Source organism: Pinus tabuliformis, chromosome X (genome assembly GCF_031772625.1).
Source record: "Pinus tabuliformis cultivar Carrire ecotype Pingquan chromosome X, CPIR1, whole genome shotgun sequence".
Taxonomy (NCBI): Eukaryota; Viridiplantae; Streptophyta; class Pinopsida; order Pinales; family Pinaceae; genus Pinus; species Pinus tabuliformis.
In genome coordinates this window covers 1665651155-1665674188 of record NC_142308.1, presented here as the reverse complement: position 1 = coordinate 1665674188, position 23034 = coordinate 1665651155, and positions in this window count along the sequence as shown.

Sequence of the window (23034 nt, the reverse complement as noted above, 5' to 3'; positions counted from 1 at the left end):
CATACAACAATCAGGGCTTTTCTCAATAGCTCAATTCACAAATGACCAAGTGTTGTTTGTTGGGCAACCCTTTGTAATTTATAACACTTTTTGAATTTGAATTCGACCGTTTCCCCAAATCTGGTTCATCAATGCTCCCTTGGCAGCAGATTTTCCCAAATCTTGCCCATAAATCGCGTCTTAAATGCCTGCCGCCCGCTCCATTTGGTCTCAAGTTGAGTATCCCATCATGAATAGTGACTTCAATGGTCACTTTCTGGCCAACCCGTGTGGCAGCGCAGCCCCCCGTGCGTAGATGCGGACCTTGTGGCTCTTGGCTTCTGCGCGCAATTCCAACGTCGCGCAGCTCCAGAGCAGAATAATTTATAGTCTCGCGCTTCCTTTCAACTGCCTGGAGCGCTAACACTGTTCGTCCTTCGGCCAGTCAGGTGGTTGCACCACCCGTGTAAAGTTTCATCCTGTCATTCATCATGTTTCCAGGAGAATACCCACCTTTTATTGTTACGGTCGGCATCATGCACTCTACCATCTGCAACGCGCTACCCTAGTCAATACGCTTAGCAATATGTGGTCCAAGCCAAGGCATCAGACTGATTAAGTCACGACGATAGGCCTTAAACCTATCATCACGATTGTACACATCCTGCCTTATCACCCTGGTCTTTTTGCTGAGAAACTCTTCCTTTATCTCGTCCTCCAGCTTCTTGACTTCCGCGTCCGCCAGAGCGCTTTTCTTCCTTAATCATACCCTTTCTTCTTCAAGTTCTTGGAGTTTAAAATTTGCCTGTTCAATTTTTGCTTCCAAGGTTCCATGAACTGTCATATCTACCGGTGCTATCATGCGCGGTCTAAGCTCTCCAAGTACCATAGGGCTTACTGCAATTGCTTCATACTCCAGCCTTGGCAGTGCCTGCGCAGTCAGGTTTTTGCACGTGGTCCTATAAGCCCAGAGAACTGCTGGTATGCGCATGATCAAGTTTCGGGTGTGAAGAAGGACCCTGTCAAGACCTTTTACTTTCGTGATGTGTTAAAATTACTTTTAAAGGAACATTAACGAACACATCTGTATGCAGAAAATAAGACGAGCATAACAATCATCAGCACATGAAAACGTAAGCCGTTGATAATGGAGTTCATCCAGGAGGGACTACATCTCCGGGCCCCGGTGTCAAGATGGTGTAGGCCATTGCATTATGTGTTTTCAATAAAGATGATGTACACAGAGACGATGTCTCGATCATACAAGGAAGAATGCCCTCATGCAGGAATGGCTCTAAGAGATGTTCCATAGCTAGAACTCTCAACCAAAAAGACTCCTATCAATATGATACAAAAACAAGCATGGTGCGCAGCCTGCCAACATGGCACAAAAGGGATGTCAAAGCAAAACACATGCATGACAACAACAAGAGTATCCCAACAACATACAACAAGGGATCTCAAATCATAACATAAAGAGTTATGATAGCAAGTACATCATATAGAAGATTCTGCATCAAATCAAGTAAGGAATCATGACAACATGTAATAAACAAGATCCTGCATCAACATCAATCACGGATCTGTACAACATAATGCAGAACGAAGAAGTACATGAACACATCATATACATCACAACCAAGGGCCATCTGAAGAAGTGGATTTCTCATTGTTGAATCTGCTTGAACCATTGCCCTCAAGGCATCGATCTCATGAAGATGGCTACTTGCACAAGAATGTGGACTTCTGCACTGGCACTTAGAAAAGTGACTAGAAGAAGAAATGAGAGAATAAGAAATATGAAGCCACCATCAAATTTTTGGCATCGAGTAGTGCTAAATGGACTGTCCAAAATGTGAATTCTGAGAAGTTGAGAATTCTGGGCTCAAGGAATTTCTAGAGTCCCCCAAGATTCCTCAAAGATTATGTTCCATGGATGGACTGTAAATCTACAAATCAATGGCGAATCTGATCTCGCCATTGTAATCCCTACAGAAAACCATGAAAAACAAGTATAAACTTGACTATATTCTGAAATGTCAAAATTTTACCTTCTTGGGAAAATTTCATGGCTCATGGTTCCACTCCCTATTTTCGCCAAAATCATGGTTCCACATGCATTCTAGAACTGACTGGAAAATTCAAACCTCTGATGAAGAAACAAACAGCACCATTGTGTTTGTGGCGATGAGAGGTGTAAAAACCATATAAGACTTGTCAAATTCTGACAAAGTGAGAATTTTGCCCTCCTGCAAAATTCATGGTTCCTCCATTAAAATATTAATTAATCTGCTGCCTTGAAATTTGTGCTTGCATTCTGCCTTGAAATTCGTGCCTGCAGTCTCTCTCCTCCTCAAACTAGGTGAAAAGCCTGAGTTTAAATAAAATTCCATCAGTGGATTTCCCAACAAATAGGTCGTTGACCTAATGGTAAATAATAGGAGTAGTTGAGGAGAGGTAGGGGGATCAAATCCCGCCTCTTCCATATATAAACCCTTTTAACCCATAAATGTGTTGAAATAGGGGTCGGGTCCGCTTTGGGCGGCCCACCCCTTAAACCCCACGCTTAACACCTTATTGGCGTTACATATAAATCGCAATCGACAGTTGGCTATGGTGGAGGCATATATATCGACACTTTTACTGGGACTTTGATGATATCCATATCGGCGATCATCACTTATCGGTGGTCGGCATGGTGGAGATATCGGGGTTTTCGCCTATATTGTTATCGGCGATCGGCATGGCGATATGTGTGGCATATATGCGACATAAATATGGTTTCGAGGTGCAGGTCGCGTCCACCGCTGATGGCCCGCGCCCGCCCCTTAACAGAGAGCTTCGTTATAACATATATATATATATATATAAATGGGTGTGATAGTTGTGGAGGGTTCGACAGAGTTTATTACTGTTGATCCCAATATATATATATATATCATATGGTTGCGATAAGGGTTGTTTAAAAAGGGTTCGGCGGGGTTTTTTGCCGTCGATCCCGAAACCATGTCTTTTCTTTTTTTGTTATATTATATAGTTATAATAACTATATTATATCTCGTTATGTGGTTATTCATTTAACCATAAAAAATGATTTTGTCTCTTATGCCAGTTTTAGGAGACAAAAGAGAAATCGTCGAGTGTCAATGGCTGATGGGCTGCTATGTGGGTCCCCCGTGCTTACTAGGATGCCATGTGGCATGTTGTGGGCCCCACTTTTCCCTTGTCATGTCAAACTTTTGAAGAGCTCTATCTTTTGCATACGAGCTCGGTTTGACGAGTCATTCACACCACCACGATCAGGATGACGAGGTCTTCGATCTGGTCCTGAGTTGAGCACAATCCAAACACTTTGATTTTTGAGCCATCTTTGTCCTGCGTGTCTCTCTAGAGCCACCTGGATCAATCCTCCCCACTGAGGAGCTTTTGGTCCTCCAAAAGCATGTAAAATAATCTGCATCTCTATTTGTACCCTGTCCGCATCACAAGCATCATGAAAAGGTCTCGCTTCCATCTCCTTCACCTTTGTTCTTCGGAGCCTTAAGTGACGAACTGACACTTGCTACTTCTGCAACCTGTAGTACATGGTTTGCAAATTACATGCTTTAAATAACATGACCAAACTAAAGACCCAAACGTCCCATACTTGCCACGAGTTTATAACACATACTCGGTGGTCAAGTTTACAACAAGATGGACGTAATACCCCAGCTATGACAACAAGGCCAACTCATCATGGTTGCTTCAAAAAGTGATGGAAAACACATCATCATTGCAACACATGATTTGCATTCATAAGGCCAAACACTATTGTTTTGACAAGTGACAGAAACATAACATCACTTTCAAATTTTTAATATGAAACTCAAAATACGATTCAAAACATGACCAGACATCATTGTTGCTAACCAAGTGATGGAAACACATCATCACTTTTACACTTTTAAAAAAAATGCAACAAATGATTTACAAAGAATGACCATGAAACGACATCATGTCAAAAAAACCATTTTTCACTGAACAATGTGAACGGGTCACCTCCTTGAGGTGGTTTTGCTTGTCGAACAACTGCTCTTCCTGGTTCACGCACTGATGCTTTGTCTTTAAGGCACTGCTCTGGATGGAGCTTCCAACAAGTGACTCTCTGATGGCCATTTCTGTCACAATGACTGCAGTAGGCTTTCTTCCTCCATACTTACTTAACTTGTTTCTTTTCATGTTGTTGAGAGGGTCTTTCACGCCTCATGATTGCTGCCATTCTTTTCCAACACTTGGAAAAGGTATGGTTAGGTAAACCACAAAAAGTACATGTTTTTCGATGCCTTAATATTTGTTCATCATTAACAACATGATCATAATCAAAATGAACATTCGAAGATCGAAAGTGGTTATACCTTCCTTTGTTGTTTTTGATGTCAGTATGCGATGAGAGCTTGCCTTAGCTCTCTCCCTGTGATGGAAACTATCATGGGATGATGGGGATGTTTTCCCATCATACTCTTTCCTCGACGATGTCTCGGTTGAATCTAACACCTTTGAGCACTCTCCTTTAGTGTACCTAGAGCCTGCAAATCGAGGTTCATGCACAACCTCCAAAGGTTGAGTGATGCCTTGGTTATCAGTACCAAGTTCTTTCTCCTTGTGCCTCATCTTTGTAAGGAGCCTCATGTTTGTCCCTGTAATTGGGATCTCCACGTCTCCAACAGACATCACACTATTAGAAAATGAAACTGAAAGGAAATCAACATCTTTTACCTTCTCTTTCGATTTGGAAAGAACTGATGAGGACTGCTCATCATTTGTTGTTGGTGGATCTCCTTCCCAAACTTCTTTCCTGACATACCCAAGTCCTGCTCAACACGGTAATTCCTCTACTTGGATGGGATTGACAATGCCTTGGCCATTAACGCCCAAGCCTTTGTTGGAAATAATACTGAGAGGGGGGGTGAATCAGTATTATCAAATTCTTTTCAATATGCCTTCTAGATTTATACTTTAATTTATTCTTCAGATATTGATCATTAATCTGTGTGTCAATGCTATATAATAATGAACAAGAACAAGAAAAATAGATAAGCACACCAAAGAACACCAGATATAAGGTGGAAACCCAATGTGGGTGAAAACCACCTGTTGCAATATGTCTCTATCTTCTTTCAATTAGAAACTTCTTTTACAAGGATTTTGTACTGGTGCAGTCCTTTACCAATACTCAGGCTGCAACCTGCAGAGAGCTACAATTCTCTCTCGTTTTCCAGTCTCTCCTGGAAGGGAGCTACAACCCCCTTTGCTCTTCTACTTCTTTAAGAACCACGTTTCATTAATTTTCAGACTGGATCCAAGAAGATCAAATAATCATCAAGTACATGCAAATCACCCACTCTCCTTATATAATCAACCAATGAATCACCCAACTTCTCAGAATGCTCTAAACAGAAAAGTAATACCAGAAATCTAAACCCAAAACTCTGCAGCAATAGATAAAAGACAGCCAACAAAAGTTTCAAGACAGGTCCGCAACTTCACCGATATAAACCTGTGGATATCTGCAGTCTTTTTGTGCCTGAACTGCGCAAATCTGCACTGTATCCTTCTGCTACTCTGCGTACCACTGCACTTTCTCCTTCCACAGAACTGCGTACCTCAACTCAAATACGCACAGCACTGTCTGTCTGACCGCGTACCTCCGCACTGTTCCTTCTATGCCTCTGCGTATCTCCGCACTTTGCTTTCTTCCGTGCTGCGTACCCCGCACTGCGCCTTCTGTTGCGCTGCGTACCCCCGCACTGCGTCTTCTCCTGCACTGCGTACCCCCGCACCTACGCCGTGGATCGCCTGTGAACCTCTGATTAGGGCCAAATTAACAGTCCTCCAATGTGCCACAGTCAGTCAGATCCACAGATCTGATCATGCGCCCGAGAGTTCACGACTTATCAAAAAATTCGCCTTAATATTTCTCCTTTATTTAGATCTAGCTTTGTAAAACCAAACACCCAAAATTTCAGATCTTAAGATATTCAATTTTCACAAGTGTCTAACCAAGTGATCTCCTTCCCCTTTTTATAGTCAAACCCTTATCCACGCCGTGGGACAAAACCATCAAAAATCAATACAAGGGATCCAAACCGGGGTTCAATGAAATAGATCCTATACCACGGGCCAAAACCATAGGATCGTAAAAGACGGGCTAAATACCAAAGGCCAAACATAGGATACACCACGTGATCAGGTGCTCATGTCCTAAGTGTCGTAAAATGCTCAAAATTTAAAGTGCTTAGAACTAGTTCAAAGTTGAATGACTGGAAAGTGCTCGTCTTCCCAATTCCGGCGCCGCAAACGGTTCGAAAAACAGTAGCCGTATGAGGAAGTTATGGCAAAAAGAAGAATTTGTCCATAACATTAGAAATTTTAATTTTTCAAAAAAAAAATTAAAAACGAATATTCTGCCGGGCACGAAATCCGAGGCAACCACCAAACATTAAATGTAACTGCAATTAAGTTGGCAGAATTTTGGCAGGAGCACCAAATTTGGCAGACCCGCCATAATTGGCGGAGCTATCTGGAGTTAACTAAAGTTAGCTGGAGTTTTTCTAGGGGCAAACTGGAGAAACTTTAAATGGCCATAACTTTGGCTAGGAAAGTCGGTTTTGAACGAATTTTTTTTTATTTTGGGTATTTTCGACCTTTTGAAGCCATTGGTGCAGGTCTTACAGCCATCTGAGGTCATTTGCAGAGGTTTTAGAGCCGTGAAAGTTCTAGGAGCCACCAGGGCCCAGTTTTGTGAAGACTGTATAGGGTTGCAGGTATCCATTGGAGGTGATCCAATAGTCAATCCTGAAGGATTCAAGTGTTTTGAATCCATTTTTTCCATCTATTTCACCTGTAGATGCTTCTATTTAGCTGTATTTTCAATTTGAGCATTTAATAAAAACAAGGACAAGCCCGGTTGGGAGCTTTGGACCCAGCAGACGTAGCCCTGGAGGGGGTGAACTACTTTATCAACTTCGTTTGCATTTGTGGTTGATTTCTTTTGCAGAAAAAAATTCATTTTAATGTGTTGAACAGTAAAAGGAAATAACTTTGCTATGCTTGAATGGGTCATGAACAGCTGAAAATTTCATGTGTTTTCTTTCTGCAAGACATGGAAATCTTTTAAACATGTTTAATTCTGAATTGAATACCTTGCAAACAAATTTCAAGTAGTTTCAAATTCATATCACCACGTGAGCGCGCTTCTCTGCATTGGAGTGAGAGAACTGGGGGACCGCACCTTATGAACGGTGAACCTGCGGGTATGTCCGCACTCCTTGGACGGCGAACCTGCGGGTCCACACCTTTTGAACGATGCACCTGCGAACCTCTTATTTTCCATCATTTTAAGAGCCTGAATAGAGATTTGCCACTTGAGTGAGTTGCCATCAAGTACAACACCTGTACCATAGAGCCAGACCAGAATCATAATGCCAACAACCTTTTCCTTCATACCACATTCTCTTCAACAGTTGGGAGCCAATTCCTGTGGTATGATTTTCAAATACAGCGAAATCATCATCAGGAAACATACATGAAGATGGAGAACTACTTTTTACCTCACATGGGTCTTGCTGCAGCTTTTCCAAGGCCTCGTCCTTTGCTTGCAGTTGTAGTAGCAAACTCTGCTTCTCCTCTTTCTCTTCATGTAGACGCATCTTCAATTCATCATTCTCTGTTTGAAGATTATGTCTGTCTTGCTTCAGTTCTTTCATGGCCTCTTCTGTGGCTTTCAACTGAAGTTGTAATCGCTCCTTTTCCTCTGTCTCTTTCTGTAGAGTTTTATACATAATTTCCACCTTCTTGGAAATGTTAAGCATGGTCTTGTACATTGCTCTTTCATCCTTTGTCATTGTTCACACTGCAATTCACATCAACGTTAAGACCTACTCTGATACCACTTGATCTAGGTCGAGGTGTGAAGAAGGACCCTACCAAGACATTTTACTTTCATGATGTGTTAAAATTTCTTTTAAAGGAACATTAACGAATACATCTATATGCGGAAAAGAAGATGAACATAACAATCATCAGCACATGAAAACATAAGCCATTGATAACGAAGTTCGTCCAGGAGGGACTACATCTCCGGGCCCTGGTGTCAAGATGGTGTAGGCCGCTGCATTATGTGTTGTCAATAAAGATGATGTACATAGAGACGATGTCTCAATCATACAAGGAAGAATGACCTCATGCAGGAGTAGCTCTAATAGATGTTCCATAGCTAGAACTCTCAATCAAAAAGACTCCTATCAGTATGATACAAAAACAAGCATGGTGCGCATCCCACCAACAAGGCACAAAAGGGATGTCAAAGAAAAACACATGCATGACGACAATAAGAGTATCCCAACAACATACAACAAGGGATCTCAAAGCATAACATAAAGATTTATGACAGCAAGTACATCATATAGAAGATTCCGCATCAAATCAAGCAAGGAATCATGACAACATGTAATAAACAAGATCCTGCATCAACATCAATCATGGATCTGTACAACATAATGCAGAAAGAAGAAGTACATGAACACATCATATACCTCACAACCAAGGGCCATCTAAAGAAGTGGATGTCTCACTGCTGAAGCTTCTCAAACCATTGCTCTCAAGGCATCGATCTCATGAAGATGGCTACTTGCACAAGAATGTGGACATCTACACTAGCACTTAGAAAAGTGACTAGAAGAAAAAATGAGAGAATAAGAAATCTGAAGCCACCATCAGATTTGTGGCATCGAGTAGTGCTGAATCGACTGTCCAAAATCCGAATTCTGAGAAGTTGAGAATTCTGGGCTCAAGGAATCTTCTAGATTCCCCTGGGATTCCTCAAAGATTATGTTCCATGGATGGATTGTAAATCTGCAACTCAGATGGAAAATCTGATCTCGCCATTGCAATCCCTACGAAAAACCATGAAAAACAAGTATAAACTTGACTATATTCTGAAATGTCAAAATTTTACCTCCTTGGGAAAATTTCATGGCTCATGGTTCCGCTCCCTGTTTTTGTTGAAATCATGGTTCCATGTGCATTCTGGAACTGACTAGAAAATGCACACCTCTAATGAAGAAACGAATAACACCATTGTGTTCGTGGCGATGAGAGGTGTATAAGACTTGTCAAATTCGAACAAAGTGAGAATTTTGCCCCCCTGCGAAATTCATGGTTCCTACATTAAAATATTAATTAATCTGCTGCCTTGAAATTTGTGCCTGCATTCTGCCTCAAAATTCATACCTGTAGTCTCTCTCCTCCTCGAACTCTGTGCAGAGGTGAAAAGCCTAAGTTTAAATAAAATTCTATCAGCGGATTTCCCAACAAATAGGTCATTGGCCTAATGGTAAATAATAGGAGTAGTTGAGGAGAGGTCGGGGGATCAAATCCCACCTCTTCCATATATAAACCCTTTTAACCCATAAATGTGTTGAAATAGGGGTTGGGTCCGCTTTGGGCAGCCCGCCCCTTAAACCCCGCGCTTAACACCTTATCGGCATTACATATAAATCGCAATCGGCGGTTGGCTATGGCGAAGGCATATATATCGGCGCTTTTACCGGGACTTCGCCAATATCCATATCGGCGATCATCACTTATCGACAGTGGGCACGGCGAAGATATCAGGGTTTTCGCTGATATTGTTATCAGCGATTAGCGCAGCGATATGTGTGGCATATATACGACATACATATGGTTTCGGGGTGCGGGCCAGGTCCACCGCCGATGGCTCGCACCCTCCCCTTAACACAGAGCTCTGTTATAACATATATATATAAATGGGTGTGATAGTTGTGGAGGGTTTGGCAGAGTTTATTACCGTTGATCCCAATATATATATATATATATATATATATATATATATATATATATATATATATATAGATATATATATATATATATATATATATATATATATATATCATATGGTTGCGATAAGGGTCGTTTAAAAAGGGTTCGACGGGGTTTGTTGTTGCCGATCCCGAAACCATGTCTTTGCTTGTTTTGTTATATTATATAGTTATAATAACTATATTATATATCGTTATATGGTTATTCATTTAACCAAAAAAAAAAGAGAGAGAGATTTTGTCTCTTATGCCAGTTTTAGGAGACAAAAGAGAAATCGCCAAGTGTCAATGGTTGATGGGCTACTATGTGGGTCCCACCTGCTTACTGGGATGCCATGTGGCATGTTGTGGGCCCCACTTTTCCCCTGTCATGTCAAACTTTTGAAGAGCTCTATCTTTTACATACGAGCTCAGTTTGACGAGTCGTTCGCACCACCACGATCAAGACGACGAGGTCTTCGATTTGGTCCTGGTTTGAGCACAATCCAAACACTTTGATTTTTGAGCCATCTTTGTCCTGCGTGTCTCTCTAGAGCCACCTGGATCAGCGCAGGTCCCAGACAGTCCGCTTCACATTGTGGACTTTGTTCAGCGCTTCGCGTACTTTGTTAAAATCTTCTGCGTGGATATTCTTTTGTGCACTTGGTCTTTCCATACTTCATGGTCCCAACCAGAGGGGTCGTTCGCACCATCGCCTTACCTGCACCTGCTTACTGATCATGTCCCCTACCGCGAGGACGGTGTACATTCGTATAGGTTTCACACCATATGCATGTATCCACCTGGATAGGTGGGTGCACGGTCTGGTTCATTTGTCACACTTGTATTTCAATCGCATCTGAGGCTTCCCAAATTGCATGCGCATCATCCTTCAGCAGTCGCGCCAGTCCTCAAAACTTCTTTGGTGCGTACCCCACCACCTCGCGGGCGTAGCGCGTAGAACCCACTTCAGGGCATCCAAGCGTTGCTATTCTGACACTTCTCTTTCAAATTTGTTCAGGAAGTCATCCACCTCGCTTAACCCGTCATACGTAGACAGGTCTCTTACCTCTATTGCTACACAGCGCAGCGATCTCATCATCATGTTACAGTTGAGCGTGGTTACCTCGTGTAACTGGTTCTGCCATCGTTCTATCTCCTCATCAGAATCGGATGTGCAAGAGTTTTTACGCTCCCATGAGGTTCAGCCATCCGCTGTTGGATTACCCAATCCTGCTCCTGCGCGGTTATTTTGTAGATGCAGTCCAGATCGTCGTCATTGTCGTAGTCACGCACCGGCTCTGTGTAGCGCGATCCTTCTGCAGGGTCTAAAGGTACCACTACGCACAGTGACTTTTTCTCAAAGATCATCTTGTGCTTCTTTATATTTATCACTCCATTCATATCAGTGGCCCAATCTATTCCCAATAGCGCGAGGTAGGGATTACTGTCATCAACAATCTCTATCACTTCGAAATCTACTAGCGCACTTGCTCCTTCGATATCTACTGTGATTCCCTGCAATCTCCCCATAGGTAGGATCTTTTGCTGGTTCGCCATCCGCAGTTGGATAGGAGACCATTGCAGTGCAGGCCTGCCCATGCGCTCCCATGTCTGCTTTGGCAAGACGTTCGTGTCTGATCATAGATCCAAAATCACTTGGTCCATCTCATATTCCCCGATTTGCGCGGTCAAACTCATCTCCCTCCCTGTTCGCGTTGTGTGCTTCCCAAGCTTCCGGACTACGCGTGGTTCTCCTGGCGCGGTCCCAGTGCATCTAGTTATGAGTTCTTGCAGCCCCTTTAGAACTTTGTTGTCGCGCAATAACTTCATGCATGTCTGTAAGAACATAGTGAGCATCGATGGGTCCATTTCCGGCTCCAATCTGTCTTTACTTCCTGAAGTGGAGGCATCAACGAAGTTCCTCTTAGCTTCCATGAAGGTCTCCTTAGCGCACTCCAAATCAAATTCTGGTTCCTTCATTGGAGCCTTGCGAACGTAGGTACTTTCTTCAGGTTGCTTGCCTTTGTCAACCCTTGTTGTAACACCACTTCGGAGCACAATATTTACATTAGGGTCTTCCTCACACGGCTCAGACCTCATCATTTGCATGTTCTGAGTCGGGGGAGGTTGGAGTGATCCTTTATCGCGCAACCTCACTATTAGTGTGGGACAATCCTCCGTCTCATGGTCAAACAACGTACAATACAAGCATGATGGTTGCATTGGATTCATACAATCATGGGCATAATGCCCTGACCCTCCACAATTGTAACATATGAGTTGTTCATGACCTCTTCTTGGCCCCCCTCCACCTCGACCTCATCTGCGCCCCTGAAATCTGGTTCGCGCCATCCCTGTGTTCTGATCAAGGGGCCGCGTTTTGGCCTGAACTCTGTAGGTAGGAGTCTGATCCATCATCAGCTCATAACTTCTACAGGTGCGCTCATCATGGCCTATTGATCTACATAAATTAAAGAACAATTGTTGTGAATTCTGCGTATACTTCTGCAATAAATGGCAGTTATTTGTAGCATGCTTTCCTCCTATCTAACAAATCACGCACCATAATGCAGGCGTCGCGCTTGGTCCTGCTTGTGCCTCTAGTCTCAATGGAATTGGCCCTCCTCCCGCAAGGTAATTTGTGAACACCGAGCAGTGATCCTTGTCGTGCCCCTGGCCCTTGCATTTTACGCACCATACCTCATTGCGCACCTCTGGGCGAGTTGTCCTGTCTTGTTTCAAACTCTACATCTCTAGGCACAAGTTTTTCAACTACGTGTGAATCTGTTAAACTCCTAGGTTAGGATCTTGCATCGGAGTCCCGTGCAATCTCATCGCGACCTCCAAAGCCTCAGCCTGAGTTTTTAGCCTCTGTTGTGACAGTGCATTCCTTAGATGCGGTGTTAACGATGCTACAAACCATTCGCGGTGTTGTCCATCTGTCAACATCATGTTAGCTTCGTGAATTGTGCACTTTAGTCTCTGATCCAGCTCCTAAGGGGTCTCGCCTGGTAGCATGGTGATTTCCTTAAACCCAATGATCGATTGCGCCTCTGACTTTGGCTTGCTAAATTCTTTATTTAGCGCAGCTTGGATATCTGCGATCCCCGCATTCGGATTTTCATTGGAGTGTTTAATGTACCAGGTCAGTGCGCGACCCTTCAGAGCACTGACCAATGTTGCCTTCTTTATATTGTCATCTGTGACTCCCTGCGCTTCCCATACAGCTTTTATCACGAACCAAAACTGGTCCGGATCTTCATTCCCTACTCCCTTGAACACTGGCAACTTTATCGCGCTCGCCATAATGCTTCCTGGTGGTGGCGGAGGTGGTATGGGCAAAGATGAGGTTGTAGACGGTGAAACTGGTGGCAGTGTGGGTGGGGGTGGTATGCGCAGAATTCTCTGTCTTATCAAGTTGATCGCACTTCTTGGTGAGACCTTCACGAGCTCTTCTTCACCCCCTCGCGGAGGTGAAATCAAGGGGCTAGTCTCTAGTTTTGTCCTATTTTCGTTTCTGTAGATTCTCCCACTTCGCATAGCCCCAAACATCAATTTATTCGCATAACCTGCTTTTCACACAGTAGCATTTTAATCCAAGTGTTCAAATATTTAACGTACTTACCTTGCGGTCCCTTGAGGAAGTGTCGTTCTGCCTCGCTATCGCTGACTGAAGTATCTACCGCGAATTCAGTGATGAATCCTCCTATGATTCAATCGAGCCAGTGATCAACAGCGTGCGCGATCTTATCTTCTGATGCTTCCAGCCTGCGCACCAATTTTGGAGTCCACACAATAGGTTTGTCAATTTTACACCTTCCTTGGCTATGTGCTAGCTTCGCGATCCACTCGTACAACTCAGTAGGGGAAGGATGCAAAGAAAATTTTGTGGACCTCCATATACAAGTAGCAGTCTAACCACCTTTCCTTTGATAGTCGCGGATTCCTGTTTTCCTGTGCCGCGAACTCGTGAATTTTTCTCTCCAACCAATCTTCAATTCCTTTCTTTGTCGGATTCCAGTGATACGACATCAAGCATCTCTATGCAGATCCAGGTCCCGGCAACAGAACCATTTGTTGGCTTGTTGGGGCCTAACCTAGGTTCAGAGTTAATTAGCCAAACAAATCCCTGTACTACTGGCCCTTTTGGCAACAGTCCACGAAGCGCGGACTAAGGTCTCACCCGAAGTAGTATGGGAGGGTGCTAGAACCAGGTTTCCGCACCCTTGAGATGTCTGAGAGGTACGACTGGTTCTATGTTTGTTCCTGCACGCAAGTCGCTTTGTGCACTTTCCGTTCCTCGCAGCCTGATACACTACCTTCGCACAGCCCTAACCAGGGGTTGTGCCACACTTTGTGCTATTACCCGAGATCTTACTTATCTTCCAATGTTAATTAATTACCTTCACCTACTTGAATGTCTTAAGTTATAATTAGCAATACAAAACATTCATACACGATCGCGCAGTAAATAAACAATATACTTGCAAATTATATCTGATCATGCAATAAACTAGGAAAATATACACATAATTATAGCAAAACTTCTCTTTTTTTATTCTCCCAACAGTTATAGACTCGACCTTGTGGAGCACTGGAAAGGTATGTTTTTGACAAACAACTTAGTGACTTTTCAGTAACAATTGTAACCCTTTCTGCATCATGAACTCAAAGAAATAAAGAATTTTAATAGAATGTGTGAGAATTAGTATGGAAAGATTAATCGCTGATAATTGTCATTTTTCTATGCAGGAAAAGGTGGAAACGAAGAGCTGCCGTTCAAAAGGGAAAGACAAAGGAGGAATAACTGTTGTCCCTCTAGAAGGGAACCGGATGCAAACGAGATCGAACAGATCGAAGCAGAACGACCCAGGAAAGAAAGAAGGGTTACTAATTCGGCGGAACAGGGAAATAAAAGTAAAGGATTAACGGCTTGGCGAATCCCTCAGGATCTTTATTTTTTACCTAGATATCTCCGCCGTTACTTTTATAAAAAGGAACAACATCGTTAAGCAAAGGGACTTTTTATGTAATTTTAAGTTTCAGACTAAACTTTGATCATCGACTCTCATTGAGACTTGGTTTGTTGTACGTTTGTTGATGCGTTAATATAAAAGACTTGGTGTTTATTTCATCTTTGCGTCTGGAGTAATCTAAGGCGGTGTACCGTTGGAAGCTAAGGGCCCGGCTCCGAAGGACACTTGCTTTTGTATCATTATAACTTGATTTCTGCGTGGTTTGCTTATCTTTATTGCTCGGTAATCTGACATGCTTTTCATATGCTATTCCATGCTCTGCTACGATTAATTCATTAATGGTTTCTTCAGGAAATTTATGTAGTGACTCTGTATTGTATGAGTGAATCTTTTCAGAGTTGATTGCATGTTATTAGTCTAAACCAGCTATTTCTGTTACAGAGCATTTGTACTGAATATTACTGTTATTGGATTCATTTGAAATCCCAATTATTGGAATCCGAAAGTAATGTTATTCTATTTGGAAACATAGTCGTATTCTCCTTAATCATCAGATTACTATATTAGCGTGTTGTGTGTATATATGGTTGATTCTTGCTGTTCCATTTACTGCTGTTCCATTTTAGACTTGCTGTTCCATTTCCTGTTTGTTGTTCATTTTACTTTCTGCCGTTCCATTTACTTGCAATTGCTACTTTGGTGTGAGAGAAGGTCTAAGGCTGTAGTGAGCCTCAGCAGTCGCTGCCTAGCTCCTAGACCTATGGTCCATGCTCTAATTTCCTTTCCATCAGTTTCTAGAGGGATGGGTTATCGCTTCCGCACCCTTGACTGATAAGCTGCCTTGTGTGATTTTATTCTTTTAAAGTAATTTAGTCATAGTTTAGCATCCGTTTACTCTTGTATTTTCTAAACGCTGTACTACTAAGCATTACTCTGACGAATAGCCTCGGATTGAGATACTCTTTGCAATAACAAAGCGTTCCCGGATTGACTTATTAATGTGGAATAACTAGAGGTGAAAGAGACCCTTGTTACAGCTCTACATTTTGGCGTCGTTGCCGGGGAAAGAGTATAGCCATTTGTCTTTTACAGAGTAGTGTACGAGTCTACTAGGGGAGAGTTGGATTTTAAAAACGGAAGGTAAGAACCTGCGTACGGAGCATGTAAAAGCCCTGCTCCACCGTCTGCTTTCCTGGCAGAATTGTGGGTTGAATAGGATCTAGTAGTTTATAGAGTGCATGACTAAGCAGAAAAAGCCAGAAAAGAATATCAAACCTCCATTCAAACCCAAAAAAGCCAAAGGGCCGGTGACCCTTGGCCGAACAACCTTCATAGACGAAATCTATAAGAAAACTGAATCTCAGCCATCAGTAGGGCCCAGGAAAACCAATTCTAAACAGCCTACTAGCTCCCTTCAGGCCGCAGGATCACCATCTGTAGCCTTCGTTGAGGTGCATAGTCAGACTGATGAACAAGACTTTCAAGAAATTGAAAATTCTATTCCAGAACGACTGCAGGAAGGGAATCTAAGCAATCTTTGTGAAGGAGAAGGGGAAACAGGGGAAGTTGAGGAGCCAAGATCTCCTCCTAGGATAATTTAGCCATTAAATAGCCCAGATAAAGGGAGCGCTGCAAAAATCATTGTTGGGGGGATTCAATCTCCTCAAACAACAGGGACTTTCATTATTCCAGACAAAGGAAGTGCTATTAAAACAATCCCTGTCAAGGCCGTTCCTTCTCAGCCTAGGAATACCCTCCTAGAAATCCCGGAAGGTTATTGGCACATATTCGATCCCATGGCGTAGAATCAGCCAAATACTCAAACTTCTACATTACAATATCCTATAGTGGATTCCGCAGCAAATGCTCCTATGAAAGCAATTCCCCTTCAACACATTCCTACATTTCACGGACTTACATCAAAGGACCCCGATGCATTCTTATTTGAATTTGATGTGTTATGCAGGGGATATGATTACACCACTGACCCCCAGAAATTAAAATTGTTCCCCTCCACTTTGAAAGGGGCGGCTTTAAGATGGTTTATGGGTTTAGGTGGTGGAGTTATAAATAACTGGGAGCAAATGAAAGAATCTTTCCTAAAGAAATATCAAGATTACTGTAGGTCTAGAGAACTGAAAGATGAAATATTTCAGATGATAGCTAGACCAAATGAAACATTAGAAGAATACGTAGAATGTTTTCAATATAATTTACAAAGATCTCCCTATGCATCACTACCTCTGCCTGATAATGTGTTAAAAACTGCATTGATCAGAGGCATGAAGGAACAATGGATTGAAACATTAAATATCATGGGAAAAGGGGATATTTATCAAGAGAATTTTGCTGACATCATCGATTTATGTATCAGGAGCTCGAGAGGCAGCACAAGGATAAAACCAGCAGAATATGATCGGTTTGTCAGAGATAACAAAATATCAACAGAAGGAGTAACACGTGTAGAACTTGGAAATTTGTTAGAAAATTTTAAAACTGATATTCTGGGGACATTAACTACACAACTTGATATTGTGCAGGCTAAACAGAAGCAGATGTAGGCAGAACAGAATTTGGCGATCTTCTACCCCCGATGTAGAAGAAAACATAGCCACAAGGAATGTCCACTGGATGCAGTTCAAACATGTGTTATATGTACAAAAGATCACCTTACTGAGAGTTTCCCCTCACTTCCTGGATTGAAGGCACTATATAAGGAAGCGGAAGAAGAGCCAGAATCAGCATACTTCATTAACCAGCATCGCCAATGGAAACCAAGGCAATCTGGTATGTTTTCAGACCCAACTTCTTCTTTCCAGCCTCCGCAGTATAATTCTCAGCAATATAGTATGTGGCAAAACCAATCTCAACCCCCATTTCCGAACTGGTCATCACAGTCGTTTCCTTCTCCAAATCCGTGGATGAATCAGACAAGCCAATTTGGTTGGCCGAATTTTCCTTACGCCCCACCATATTGGCAGAATAACCCATATCCACCACAATGGACTCCTCCTACTTCACAAGGTTCACCCTGGCAGAAAAACTGGCCAAAATCAACATATCAGCCAGCAGGAACTATTCCGCTCCCTCAACCAACTCTGCCAGCTTTACAACAAAACCCCCAGTCTAATCTGAGACCGCAACTCCCAGCCCAACCCAATCCCAATCCAAATAATAGACTGGTCCAATCCCTCCAAATTATAGAATCATCAGAAATCGGACCTGATCTAAGGGAGTGCAATGATCTTCAGTTAAGATCTGGACGTATAATAGAAGCAGAGGGAGATAAAGCAGTTCACATTGAAGATCAGTTACCAACAGAACAGTCGTTACAACAAGAGGGTGTAAATAAGGAGCAGACTCATCATCAAGCAAGTACATCCTCTCCTCCCTTCCCAGAACGATTAGTCATACCACGACCTGTACAATATCCAGACTTTGACATTCTGGGAGAGTTACAAAATTTGTACATAAGAATTCCTTTCCTCCAAGCCATTCAAGACATCCCTATATATGCAAAAACTATAAAAGAATTGTGCATAAAAAAATCAAGGAGGAATGCAACCACTAACCCAAGAGTCCAAGTAGTCGGTACTTTATCTGACCTGTTATCAGGAACACCCATTAAATATGAAGATCCGGGAAATCCAATCGTAACTGTTCAAATCTATGGTCAGACCCTGACTAATGCTTTAGTTGATCTAGGAGCTGCAATTAATATTTTGACAACTTCTACTTGCCAAAAGCTCGGCATTACATCGGTAGAACCCACTTCTACTTTGTTAGAATTGGCCGACCGATCTGTAGTTTGACCAGAAGGTACTCTATACGATGTCATGGTCTCTATAGATTCCTGGGAATACCCAACTGATTTCCTGGTAATTAATCCAAAAACCCGACTGGATGGACACCCGCTAATTTTAGGTAGACCTTGGCTTGCTACCGTCGATGCTTACATTGGTTGCCGGCAGGAAAATATGACTATAACCATAGGACCAGATATTAAAAATCTAGTTCTATACCCTCCAGCACAGCCAAGTCTTACAATGATAAAAACTAACCAGCACCCTGTATCATACCTTACTGACAATATCAGATCCCCATTGACTGTACAGAAGGCCCTAGACTTTAAAGACCAAACAGAAGACGATGCTATCAATAACTTCATTAGTCAAACTGAATCTAGATCTCACACACAGTGTTTCATGATAGAAGCTGCATTCGATAGCGAACTAGAAGAAGATCCTTTGAAAGATGCGCATGACCAAACAATACCTGTGACTTCTGTTGCCAATAGTAAAGTAGTGGAAATTGAACCGGGAAAAACTCTAAATATCAATGCCAACCTTACACCGGACCAAGAAATAAAACTCATCCATCTGTTACGAAAGTATCAAGAAGCATTTGCGTGGGATTACCCTGATATGAAAGGGATTGATCCCCAATTGTGTACCCACCATATTTATATAGAAAAAGATGCAAGACCTGTCCGTCAACCGCAAAAAAGACTCAACCCTCATCTAAAAGATGTTGTAAAAGCTGAACTTCAGAAACTTTTAGATGTTAATTTTATCTATCCTATTTCTGATAGTAAATGGGTCTCTCCGCTTGTGGTTGTACCCAAGAAGAATGGGAAATGGAGGATTTGTGCGGATTATAGGGAGTTAAACAAAGCCACACAAAAAGATCACTTCCCTCTCCTATTCATAGACCAAGTATTGGACACTTTAGCAGGAAAGAAATTCTTTTCTTTCCTGGATGGCTTCAGTGGATACAATCAGATCCAGATTGCCCCTGAAGACCAGGATAAAACTACTTTTACTTGTCCTTGGGGAACGTTTGCCTATCGAGTTCTACCCTTTGGTCTATGTAATGCTCCTTCCACATTCCAAAGGGTTGTTCTTAGCATCTTTGCAGATTTAATAAATGATGGACTTGAAGTGTACATGGATGACTTTACACCATATGGAGATGATTTTGATCCAACTTTAGACACTCTAGAAAAAGTCCTACAGCGTTGCATTGCTACCAGGCTTTGCTTAAGCCACAAAAAATGTTATATGATGATGACTGAAGGGCTTGTTCTAGGACACTATGTCTCAGCAGCTGACATTCAGGTAGATCCGGCCAAAATTCAAATACTTTTTCTTATCCCCACCCCCACTACTCAAAAGAGGTACGCAACTTTCTTGGATTTTCTGGGTATTATAGACGATTTATAGAACATTATTCACACATTGCTACACCTCTATATGCACTAACTGGTAATGTTGATTTCTTGTGGACAGAAAAATGCGACCGTGCTTTCCAGGAATTAAAGAAGCTTGTATCAACAGCTCCAGTCCTTCGAGGACCAAACTAGAATTTACCATTCCAAATCTCATCTGATGCCTCAGATACAGCAATCGGTGCAGTCCTTGGGCAGGAAGAGGATAAAAAACCATATGCTATCTATTATATCAGCAAAAAATTATCCCCTGCTGAATTAAATTACACTGTCACTGAAAAAGAATTCTTGGCTGTAATACATGCTGTCAATAAGTTTAGACATTATATCACAGGCTATCCCGTTATTTTATATACAGATCATTCTGCTATCAAATATTTAGCAAATAAGCTTGTCACAAATGCTAGAATAACTAGATGGTTGATCTTATTGCAGGAGTTCGATATCACAATCAAGGATAGACCTAGCAAGGAAAACCCTGTAGCTGATTGTCTCTCACGAATACCAAAATCAATTGAAGTAGCAGCAGTGGAAGATCAATTTCCTGATGAGCACCTGTTTGTTGTTGCTGTCCAAACACCCTGGTATGCTGATGTTGCCAATTACCTTGCAGTAGGTAAGCTACCAAAACACTTAACCCCTAATGAACGTAAGCAGATTGTTCAGAAGAGTACTCGATTTTCGTGGATTGGGGGCTATTTGTTCCACACAGGAGCAGACATGCAAATTAGGAGATGTATTCGAGAAGATGAAATTTTCGACATCCTAAAAGCCTGTCATGACGGACCATGTGGGGGACACTTTGCTAAAAAAAGAACAGCACATAAAGTATTGCAGACAGGATACTACTGGCCTACAATTTTCAAGGATGCGAAGAAATTTGTCCAAGCCTGTGACAGCTGCCAGCGAGCAGGACGACCTGGTCAAGCCGACGAAATGCCTCTGAGGCCACAATTAGTCATTGAACCATTTGAACGATGGGCTCTTGATTTCGTTGGACCCATCAACCCATCATCAAATCAGAGAACATATATCTTGGTGGCCACAGAATATGTCACCAAATGGGTTGAGGCCGAAGCGTTGCCTAGAGCTACAGAAGATTCTGTAATACAGTTCCTGTTCCATTTGTTTGTACGTTATGGCCTTCCGAGAGAAATAATTACAGATGGAGGACCACAATTTGCCGGAAACAAATTAGCTGCAACACTTAACAATTATCACGTCCAGCATAAAATTACTACCCCATATCACCCGCAGGCGAATGGGCAAGTAGAAAGTAGCAATAAGGTAATAGAATCAATTTTAACAAAAACCATTGCTTCACATAGGCGTGATTGGGCCGCCCGACTACCTGAAGCACTGTGGGCTTATAGAACCACCTGGAGAAGTACCACTGGTTATTCACCCTATCAATTAGTGTTTGGAAAACAACCTATTTTCCCCATAGAATTCGAAATCCAAACGTTACAAACTGCACAGGAAGTTGGCCTAGATTTAAGTGAGGCACAAATTAGTCGATTACAGCAGATTAATGAATTGGACGAAATCAGGCTCTTTGCATTACAGAATACAGCACTTATTCAACAGCAGTGAGCTAAATGGCATGATGCACTTATCAAGAAAAAATTCTTTCACGAAGGGGACTGGGCTCTATTATATGACTCTCGGTTTCAGGACTTCCCGGGGAAACTGCAGACTCGTTGGTTGGGACCATATGAAATCCAGAAAGTACATGATAATGGGACCCTCACTCTGATCACAATCGACGGTTCTAGATATGCATTCAAGGCAAATGGCCACCGAGTTCGTCTCTATCGCAAGCCACTCACTCGGGAATCCTTCTGTCAGCAGCTACGACGAGACACTGATATGGAAATTTTAGGAGAGGAAGCAAAATATTCCTCACCTATAATTCAGTAAGGAATGCATTTTTTTCCTATAACTTGTACATAAGTTTTTGTATATACGTTTTCTTAACATTTTCATTGATCTTTCTCTTTTTTAATTTTGATTTTTGCATTCTGCGTGTCTTTGCTGTTCCTTTTCCAAAAGGAACAGCATTTGCCTGTTTTTGTGTTTCTGCTGTTCCTTTTCAAAAGGAACAGCATTTGTGATTTTCTGTTGTTCCTTTTCAAAAGGAACAGCATTTGCGAGTTTTTGCTGTTCCTTTTCAAAAGGAACAACATTTGTGATGTTCTGTTGTTCCTTTTCAAAAGGAACAGCATTTGTGAGTTATTGTTGTTCCTTTTCAAAAGGAACAACATTTGCGAGTTTTTGTTGTTCCTTTTCAAAAGGAACATCATTTGTGATGTTCTGCTGTTCCTTTTCAAAAGGAACAGCATTTGTGATTTTTTGTTGTTCCTTTTCAAAAGGAACAACATTTGCGAGTTTTTGCTGTTCCTTTTCAAAAGGAACAACATTTGTGATGTTCTGTTGTTCCTTTTCAAAAGGAACAGCATTTGTGACATTTTGCTGTTCCTTTTCAAAAGGAACAGCATTTGCGAGTTTTTGCTGTTCCTTTTCAAAAGGAATAGCATTTGCGAGTTTTTACTGTTCCTTTTCAAAAGGAACAGCATTTGCGAATTTTTGTTGTTCCTTTTCAAAAGGAACAGCATTTGTGAGTTTTTGCTATTCCTTTTCAAAAGGAACAACATTTGTGAGTTTCTGCTGTTCCTTTTCAAAACGAACAGCATTTGTGATTTTCTGCTGTTCCTTTTCAAAGGGGATAGCATTCGTGATCTTTGGCTGTTCCTTCTAAAGAAACGGCATCTTAAGTATTTGTTTGCATGGATTCTTCTCTGTTGTTCCTTTTTCAAAAGGAACACCATCGCCATGTTTTTGTTTTCTGTGATGATTTATATTGAGGATGCTTTTCGCCCATGTTCTCTCCAGTCTTTAAGATACAGTTATGCACTTATGCAATGAACATAAATCACGACATACCGAAGTCAGCAGATTATAGATCGCTATCCTTATAGGGCCTAGTATTGAT